Source organism: Micropterus salmoides, unplaced genomic scaffold, assembly GCF_014851395.1.
Source record: "Micropterus salmoides isolate LMB-PRFRI ecotype aquatic unplaced genomic scaffold, ASM1485139v1 Ms_hic_scaffold_13, whole genome shotgun sequence".
In the NCBI taxonomy this organism is placed as follows: Eukaryota; Metazoa; Chordata; class Actinopteri; order Centrarchiformes; family Centrarchidae; genus Micropterus; species Micropterus salmoides.
The window spans coordinates 1,972,201-1,982,719 of NW_024040374.1; the positions used below are offsets into that span (position 1 = coordinate 1,972,201).

The 10,519-nt window shown below is 40.1% G+C and overlaps 1 pseudogene; it reads left to right on the forward strand.

Annotated features, from left to right (window-relative positions):
- The first annotated feature begins 2,645 nt into the window (after positions 1 to 2,645).
- On the forward strand, positions 2,646 to 6,088 carry LOC119900234 (annotated as a pseudogene).
- The last annotated feature ends 4,431 nt before the right edge of the window (positions 6,089 to 10,519 follow it).

Below are 10,519 nucleotides of genomic sequence, written 5' to 3' on the forward strand. Positions count from 1 at the left end.
TAGTAGCAGGGAAAACAGAAAACGGGGAACAGAGATGTAGCAGAAAAGGCTTGAGGCAAGCAGTGGCGTCAGGTCAGGTCAGGAGCAAGCAGAGATTGTGTGGAGAACCGTGGTTGAAATACCAGCAGGGATGGAGTTGATTGCTGGCAGGTGTGGCAGGCAGAGGAGGTGGCTGACGAGGTGCAGGTGTGGATCGTCAGCTGGGCTCAGGAGCAGAGAAAGAGAGGGAGAACACATGCAAGGGGAGCAGAGGAGACACAGACAGGCCAAAACACAAGGGAAAAACAGAATCGCAAGAAACAAGGAGAAATAAACAGGACACACACCGTCAGCCGGGCTGACACTGGAGAAGAGCAACCAACAGCCCCACTCATTAGGCGCAAGAGGAATGATGGCATACTGTCAGTACTTGGAGCATAAATTTAGAGCCATTCAAGAGTCAGGCCCACATTATTTTCGATATGTACAGGCTCGTCTTGATCTCTCTCTCCTGTACTTTTCTGAACATTGTAAAGACTGAAACCAATTACTGCCAACTTTAGAATGTTGGTGTGAGAGTAATGTAGTAATGTTGGGCGCAGTCTGAACAGTGTGCAATGGATGATAACGAAACAGTTAATGAGCTAGATGAATATTGTAAATGAGATTGTTGCCGCACTTTATAACAGTTAGACAAGTAACATTCCTGTAGTGGATGGGGCTTCCTCTACGTGTCCTCATTTGTTCTGTGCTGCATGACGTGGCTTCCATCAAAAATAGACTGGCTGCATATTCTCAGTGGAGCAGAGAGGAGAGCTGCTTCTGGTATGAGCACAAGTATTTCATACAATTGCCGCAGTTTTGTTCCATCCGCCGTCAACATTCACTGCCGTCCACGTCCACGTCCACTCTCTTCAGCGTTTCAGCAGTGGAGCGACCCAATTTTGTTCCGTCATCTGCATGGCTGCATATCCCACAGGGAGCATTTCAGAATAAGAGCATTTTGCCTGACTCCACATCGCCACAGCACCCAAACTCTTCGCTGAGAGACTTTTTTTTATTTATTTTATTGTATTTTGACAGTATGAGAAGGACGCAGTTGCAGCAGATTATGAAATTTGTACTTCTTCCACCACTGCATCTCGAACCAGTCTGCCCAGTCTCCTCTGGCATCTGACATCAACACTGCATTTTCGTCACAACTGTCCCAGTAAATCAACAGTTTCTGAAATACTCAGACCAGCCCGTCTGGCACCAGCAACCATGCCACGTTCAAAGTCACTTAAATCCCCTTCCTTCCCCATTTTGATGCTCGGTTTGAACTTCAGCAGGTTGCCTTGACCACATCTACATACCTAAATGCATTGAGTTGCTGCCATGTGATTGCTGATTGGCTGATTTGCTATTTGAGTTAGCAAGTAATTGAACAAGTGTACCTAATATAGTGGCCGGTGAGTGTATTTATTCATTCATTTATTCAACTGATTCTACAATACTTTTATTGTGTTTTTCTTCTCCTTACATTCCTCTGTGCTGCTGTGCCAACTTGAATTTCCCCTACAGGGGATTAATAAAGGAATTTCTTATTTAATCATAATAATATGACAAAAAGATGTGTAGTGGATAAGAATTGCATGCCTTGAAGTAAAACATGACTGCCTCTTCCAACACTGCCAATTACAAGTAAAATATCATCATCAAATTGTATTTCAGCATCAAACATGAAAGTTTGAAACTCTTTATGCAGAATGGTTTTCGTCAGTCTCACATTAGTAAAAAGTACATACTTATTATTACTTATTATGAGAGAGAGAGAATATAAGCATACAGTGTTTGGTCTGAGTGGCTGCTTCTGTTAATCTTGTTCCTGTATTACAAGGATATAGTAGTAGTGTTATTGCCATGAAAATAGACCGGCAGCAATGAAGTCAAAGTTTGAGAAAAATCAACTCTTTTTACCAGTGAGACTCATCACAAGTCATAACACTGTGTATAGCCTTTAACGTTCACCCAAAGGAATAGATTAGCCTCAGTAGACTTAATCAAGTTGTTCAAATGAGTCAATACATAGGCATGAATCACAGCATGCTAAGAAATAATATATGGATAAGTGGCAGAAATACGACGAGCAAGTTTAGCTATCCTTAAAATGACATAAAAACTAAGTAACTAAATAAAAACTCAGACATTGTATTTTGAAGGTGGCTGGTCGCTGTTTCCGATTTTAGTCTTTCTTGTTCAATTTTCATTGTGTAAGGTGGATAATTGAACAAGCCGACGCTTTGCTGCGCTTAATTGCATTGCACGTCTTCATTCAATGTGACAATAACACAGCATAGTGTTAACATCCTTTAGGCAGCATCGGCTCTGGAAAAATGAACTCACACTGTTCAATAAACATTTGCTTTAGCGCAAGTAGGACAATAAAATTAGGAAATACGGTCTGATTCCATCATACAATGTGAACAACTGATGAATTATACTTCACGCACGGACCTTCAAGGTAGTATTTTCTTTTAAAGTCATCTAGTATTTCTAGTAATACAAAAATAAACTGCATTTAAGACACACCTAGATTTGCTAAGAACTTTGGCATCCTGTCATCTTCTGACATGCTCTGTTTAAATTGTTTAAGCTGGATAAAGCTTACAGTGTTTCTCTATTAACCCTAAATAGGAACACCCAATCCCTGAGGTATGCATGTTTTCCACATTTGTGCAGTGTGTATAAAAGGTGCAGTATCATCATCATGAAACACTGATCCACAGTACTTACCTGATCATCATGATGAAGCTGATCCTTTCTCTGACTCTCATCTGGGCGCTCTCCAGCACAGGTAACTCCACTTATTATCATTATCATTATCACATTAGAGTTTCTGCAGGGAGCAAAATTTAAAGGTTTGAAGACGTTCATTTTACCAGAAAGCTTTTTTTTGTTGAAAAGTGTTGAAAATTCTTAATAGTAACAGATTATTATTTTTAAATTAACCAGATCCAAAACTTTTAGACTTTATTGATCCTACTGAAAAAAGATTGGAAAGAACTACTGTTTGTAACAGCCATTGTGTCTTTTTAAATGCTTCTGCACAACAAGAAGAAAAACATGTTTCAACATTTATAGATCATCAAAACCTGTAACCCTAAACTCAGACGTTTGATTTGATATTTGACTTGTGATGTGATCACTGAATTAACAGTTTTTCTCCCCATTGCAGCTGGAGCACTTCTGTGTCAAACCTGCACAAATCCAGACTGTTCAACCACAGTAACATCAACATGTCTGACAGAGACCATGTGTGCGGACAGCTACCTTTCAAAGTAACATTTTCTTCATGTGATCTATTACTTTTCAGTGAAATACATGTACTGCCAGTTATGTGTTCTGACTTCCAACATTAACAAACTGCACTTTGATTTTGTAGTAAATTCATCTGGAGTTACAGTCTCACAAATCGTGAAGGCGTGTGCACCATCCTCCGTGTGTGCAGCTACAGGCTCTCAGAAATTTTCATTTAACGTGGGTGTTGTGAGAGTAATTGCATCTCTTCAGTGCTGCAACACAGATAACTGCAACACAGAAACTCTACCTAGTAAGTCCAAATTGATAAGTAGCTCATTTAATTTAAGAAAAGATACAAACATATATAAAATAGAACAAAGAACGCTGGCCTCCTGCGTTGTACTTTAACTTTGTGATACAAATGTTTTCTCTTACTCAGATAAATGATGTCGTTCTTTTCTGTTTCAGTCCCTTCTGCTCAGCCAAACAGCCTAAAGTGTTTCACTTGTAACGCCACCACCTCTCAATGCAACTCTCAATTACAATGTCAGGGAGTGGAGGACCGCTGCGTAAAATTTAATGGTGAGTCTTTCTGATAAATAATTGAACATAGTTTGTCTCCACATGGATTGTGAGGTAATTGCGAGGTGTGGAAAATCAACCAGTGGTGGAAAGTAATGGTGAGATATTGGTACTTTTACTTTCATTTCAAAGGTAATTATTGTACTTTCACTGTACTACATTTGTATGACAGCTATGGCGGCTGCACTTTACGGATTAAGATTTTATGCGATATTTTACAAGAAGTTTATAGATCCAACAAGCCCGCAGTAGGTAAAGTAGCACTAATATAAGTTCCATCCTGACCAGTTACACAGCATTAACTAGAAGCTGTCTGGTGAGACTCACGTAATTGACATTTTTCACATGCTGTCATGTCACACATCAATTTTCTCACACAGTGAAAAACAAATCTATGTATAACTGATAAAGTCGACTCACTGAGCGAATTAACTCTGCCCAGCTGATGCGACACTGGCGTATGCTGTGATAGTAATCAAGTAAACCTGCTCTGCCTGTGAGTCCAGATGGTTCGGTCTGAAGAGGAAACTACCATATGAGCAGAGCAAGAATGTGTAATGTGTAGGGCAGGTAGACTTTTAAAGATATTATGAATTGTCATTGATGGTGTTAGTCTTGAAATATTACACTTTTTCTCGACATGTCACAGATATGTGGGAGAGATTTTGAATGTGCAGAATATTGTGAGCATGAGCACATAAAATGAAATAATTTATCACTGAGGTGAAAAGGTGCCACATGCACATTTAAAGAGGTTACTTCTCTAAAGAAAAGACACAAAAAAGAGGGAAGACTAAATCTTACCTACATGTGTGTCATGTTATGTCATGTACATATTCTGTCATGGTTTTAAATTTTGAATTGTCACCTGCCACCTAAATTTTTTAAAAATCTTTTACATAAATAAAAACCACCATACCTCGGTGCTGAAAAAATCACCAGAACACAGGAAATGAAGTGGTTAATGCCCAAAATTTTCATGTAATTCAGCATTGGAGAGTTCTTAAAAATAGCGTTAAAATCTCGTCTCGTTCTTGTGAACCCAATCACGTGTCTCCTCTCGTGAGTTAAGTGTCTCGTAAGTGCTTAACTGTATAAATTTGAATGAATCGACTAAAGTAACACAGATCAAAATCCCATCCTTTCTTTACTGAACACTTCTGTGTTTTGGCGCTTCAGCCTGCTCTGTTGTTGCAGTGCTGCGCTCCTGTACCACAGCTTGGCTCTACACTTCGAGCATTTCGCTGCAAATGCAAAGAAAATTTGTGTGATCAGTTAAAGACTTTAACCGCTCTTTAAGTGAGGTAATAAAACTGCCGACTTGTGTCTATATTGCCTACCCTCTCCAAGGTACAGGAAAGAATTGTTTATAGTAATCTAATCAAAAAAACTAATATTCTTGTCCCATTACAGTACTTTAGAAAATATAACACCACAAGTATGACGATTCTCGCTATTGATGAAGGTGACTGCGGAGTTGGAATCTTCCTTGATTTATCAAAAGCATTTGACACTATTGACTTTGAAATTCTTCTCAGCAACCTTCAAAATGACTATGGTGGATACATGACTTAATGCATGCAGTTACCTTTAAATACAAACAAAACAAATGACAAAATCTTCCATTCGAATAGAAAATGAAATAACATGTTTGTGTCAAAATAAATGGTAGAGCTATTGAGAGAGTGAAGTCCACCAAATTCCTGGGGATACATATCGATGTGTTTATGAACTGATGAAAAAAAATGTCTAAATATGTTATTATTTTTCAAATTGAGACATTTTCTTCCATTCAAAGCAATCATAACTTTATACAGGTCTTTATTTGAGCCCCACTTAAATTACTGTAATGTCACATGGTGCAATACTTGTTGGAAGATGTGAATATTTCCTGAAGTTACTCAATTAACAAAAAATATTGTATCTATAGTAAAACATTGGGTTTTTTTTTTATCTTTAGTGACGAATGGAGCCACTAATTCTTCAGTCTCTGGCTGTGCATCTGCAAACCTGTGTACACCTAATGCCAAACAGAGTGTCCTACCTTCCTTGCAAAGTGTTGGTAACATCACCAGTGGACCATTCTGTTGTGGGACCAGTTTGTGTAATGCTGTTACAACAACTGCCAGTGACGCCGGCTGTATGAGTCTGCTGCTCGGAGTCCTCATCTTTACCCTCCGTTTTTTTGAAGCCTGATTTTGGGTTTACTGCTCACTTACATCTGAAGTTGGCAGTTAGTGGGGCTTTGTGGGACACAAAGGCAGCAAAGAAATAGACACACAAACAAAAACACATGTACACACAACAGAGGGGATACTACCTTTTTCATGGCTTTAATTCACTGGGTACATAATCAAAGAAATAATAGAGTTTTTAATCAGACCTGATTGAATGCTGTAACATTATATTAAATCTGAGGTTTTGTAGCAAATTGTACAATTATATTACTCCATTTTAGAACAACATAAATCTTTGATATGAATGTAAGACACAATATGAGAAGGATTGTTGACATTCTTTATTATTGTTTAACCTTTTTTGTATCTTATTATCAATTTTATATGGATGATTCTTGATCTGCGGTATTACCTCTGTCTTTATCTGTCTTATATTTACTATGTTTATTGTTAAGCACCAATACACCAAAGCAAATTCTTTGTATGTTAACCGACTTACCAATAAAGCTGATTTTATTTAAAACAAAATATGTTTTTATGACTTTATTTCATACTTTAAGTGGACTCTGTGTCATCTGGAGACTTTTGTGCTCTGATATTGTCACAGTACAGGTGCAGAATTCAAATCTAATTGCCAGTCAGCAGTGTTGGGCAGTAACGCTTTACTCAGTAACTCGTTAGGCTTTCTGTGGTCATAATTTGTGAACTTGGATATATGTTCAGTGTGTATTGCCACAGTTTCTTATGTAAATACATCTGTGCCAGACCATCAGTGTGATTGGTGGGTTATGTCTCTGCTCAGCGGGCAGATTGGTGGCTGCGGCTCCAGCTGATGGCAAATGATTGGGTGTTCCCTGAAGGCTTGCTATAAGTGGAGAAGATGTGGTGGCTGGCCTGCAGGGGCATCTTCCTCCTCTCCCAACACGCCACAGTTTGATCTTGTTTAAGTAGGGGTGGGCCGCCAGTTCGGTTTTGCTCCTGTTTAGGGAGGTCAGTTGTTTGTGGTTGGTGTCCTGGAAATTATATTCCTGGTGAGGGGTTGAGAAAATAATTGAGTTACAACAAACCGCTGTCTTTCAGCTGGACCAGAGGTTCTGTCTCCTAGGATAGTCACTAACGTCTGGCCCCGAGCAAAGGCATGCATCATCATTTACACAGTCTAGGTTTCTATGTTTTGGCGAACAGAGATCCTCTCTCAGCCTTGAATGAACATTGCATGAGAGGAGAGGAACAACAAGACGGGGAAAACACCAAAACAACCTCACAGCTCTGACCTAAACCCTAGTAAATGTGAACAGACTAACATAAAGAGTATAGAGGAGGAAAGGTTAAAGATTAAAAAGACAATACATATATCTATAAGACATAACAATAATATTAAAATATCTTACATAAAAGATTAAATGTAAGAGGACACAATTTTCTGCCATAACAGTTGTTTTTTGTTTGTTTGATAGGTTAGTGCTGATTTCTAGTTGTTTCTCTCTGTTCATCAAATCAATTCACTATTCATTATTTTACAGTAGTCTAAGTTGTGTTCATGTGGCTCATTGGGACTTGGGGAAGATGGGGTAGTTCCATGTTATGTCTGGGCCCCTAGACCAGGCGTAACAACTGTAACAGCCAATTGTTGTTTTTTCCAGTCACTAGTGCAGAGACTTTTTGACTAGTGTAAGGGATTACTACACTATATTACCAAAAGTATTAGGACACCCCTCTGAATCATTGAATTCAATCATTCAGGTGTTCAAATCACTTCCGTGATTCTCAGGAACTCAGTGAGTTCAAGCATGGTACCGTGAAGGTTGCCACCTGTGCAATATGTCCATTTGTGAAATTTCCTCACTACTAAATATTCTGTGATCAACTGTTAGTGGTATTATAACAAAGTGGAAGCGACTGAGAACAACAGAAATTCAGCCACGAAGTGTTAGACCACATAAAATCTCAGAGCAGAGTCAGTGCATGCTGAAATGCATAGCGCCGAAGTCGCCAGCTTTCTGCAGAGTCAATCGCTACAGACCTCCAAATGTTGTCAGGCCTTCGGATTAGCTGAAGAACAGTGCGTAGAGAGCTTCATGGAACTCCAAGCGCAATGCAAAGCATTGGATGCAGTTGTGTAAAGCACATCGCCACTGGATACTTGAGCAGTGGAGACGTGTTCTCTGGAGTGACGAATCACGCTTCTCTGACTGGCACGAAGAAGGTCGAGACGCCGGACCTTTTGATGTTGAAGTCGGCTGCTAGCCAAAAAGCTAAAAGAAGAATAAAAGAAGAGATGGGCTTTCTTTCAACAATTGTTGATTGACAGAGGTCTGGCGTTCAGTATGGTTAAGACCTACGCTTCGTCACAAAGGTTTTGGTGACAGGACGTGAAGCGTTTCCTGAAGGGGGTGCGGAGACACAGGCTGGTATTGCAGCTTCGCAGTGGTATTTGGCGCTGGTTTTACGCACCCTGACCAGCAATCTGGTTGCCCTCTCTGTGTCTCCCATCATGCCTCAGGATCTAGGGTTATGGCAGCTCGGCTGTCCTGCGCCTCAGTCCTGCTTTTAACACCTGAGTGCAGGAGGTGCCCACAGTGCTGAAATGACGCAGACTTTTTCAGGTACAATAACCTCCCAAATCACGACAACCACATTCCTTTTCAAGGCATTATGGTGAATAATAAAGAACACAACACTCAACACTCATAACACAACACCATGTTCTGAAAACAGGCCATCTACGGCGCACACACTGTTTAATATCCACAAGCACATCCACACAATTAAACAGGTAGGCCTACTCATCAGTGAGCTGTCCCCGAAATATCAGCGTTTAAAACAGCGGCACGGCAGCCACACCAAATCAACCGAAAAAGCACCTGTATAGTTAGTCACCTATTTGAAAGGCATCCAACAAGCCTGCATTGACAATGTCTTCAGTAATCCAAAACAGTCTAATTTGGGAGCTTTGCAACCCTCTCCTCCTGTTCTTTTCTCTCCTGTCTCTTCTTGAAACGACTTTTATGTGTGAATATCATGGCTGCTTGCTTGCACGTGTGCTCTGCTAGTCTACTTGTCAGATTTTGCGTTTCACGCGGTTTCTGGAGTCTTGTCATATGATCAAATAGAAACTTAAGACTGGGCAGCCATATACATATTACCCAGCAATAATCACTGCATTTCTCGGCTATGTGACACGAATACCAAAGAAAATAAGAAAAAATTCATTCCGTTGAATCTGTGGAATCAATTGTTTTATATATTTTACATATACCTTTATAGCCTGCTGCTTGCTACAGATGTTTGTGGGTAAAACTATCCACGAAAGTCTGTGGTGTCTGTGGTGGTGTTATTATAATTGCTGTTAAATGAAGTCAACCAAACTGCTCTTTGCCACACCTACGTTCAATACGAACATTGAAATCCATCTTTCTACAGTGTTTCCCTTGTACCTCAATCACTTCTCATTGCACATATTACCTTAGACTACATACTTGATGTTATTGGATATTACAATTACTAATGCTTACAAATGTGAACAATGTTATCACTGGACTCAGACTGAGCCACAACTTAAGAAATTGATGGTAAGCTATTGTTGTGAGGTAGCACAGGGCAAGAACAAATGTATTTGTAGAGCAACTTTCAACAACAAATAAATACAAGTGCTTTATATAACATATAAAGACATTAAGATAAGATATAAAAGAAACACAGCAATATAAAACATTGAAACAAATTAAAAAAGAACCAGATTAACTGGTAGAGTAAAAATGACAGTGCAGTGCAAGATGTGAATAAATAGTCCAAAATTCATTTTAATAAAACACTACAGACTACAGACAAATAATGTACAGATGGGTTGCCAGTTTTACAACATTCCTCATGTTGAGTGAAAACTGTGTGAAAAGATTTGTATGGACACTCCTTTACGCAGTATGTCTGACTCTTTTGTCCGACATGATAACTAGTTTTTGCATAAAGGAGATTGTAATCATATTTTATTTTATTCCTCATTGATGCATGAAACAAACAAAGTTGTATAACTACTGTCCCACATTCATGTTACTTTGTGTGAGACAAATATAAAACGTTCTGGTTTTGGGGGGTGGGAGGGGCACAATGGGAGGCTCCACTACCTATCAGTTGTGGGGTGCCTGTGTCACAACTACCCTCCAATTTTAACTGCACTTTAGTTACCACACACCGTATCTTTACTCCACCATACAACACGCTCACTGCCCGCTCTGGACCTAGGTGTCTGGGGACTCGGGTTTCTGGCTTTTGCTCATTCCTGGGCGGGTGGTGTGTCTCTGGGCCTGGGGGCCCGTTGTCTCTTATCCTCGCCTGGGCCCTCTTCGGCAGGGGTGAGGCTCCCGCTGCTTCCCCCTGCTGGCTCTCTTCCAGTGGGGGCATTCGGGAGTCCCTGAGGCACATGGCCGGTGTTGTCGGGGTGGGTTTTGGTCCTCTTCCTTGGGGGTGGTTGACAGGGGGGGCTGGGTCGGGACGGGACC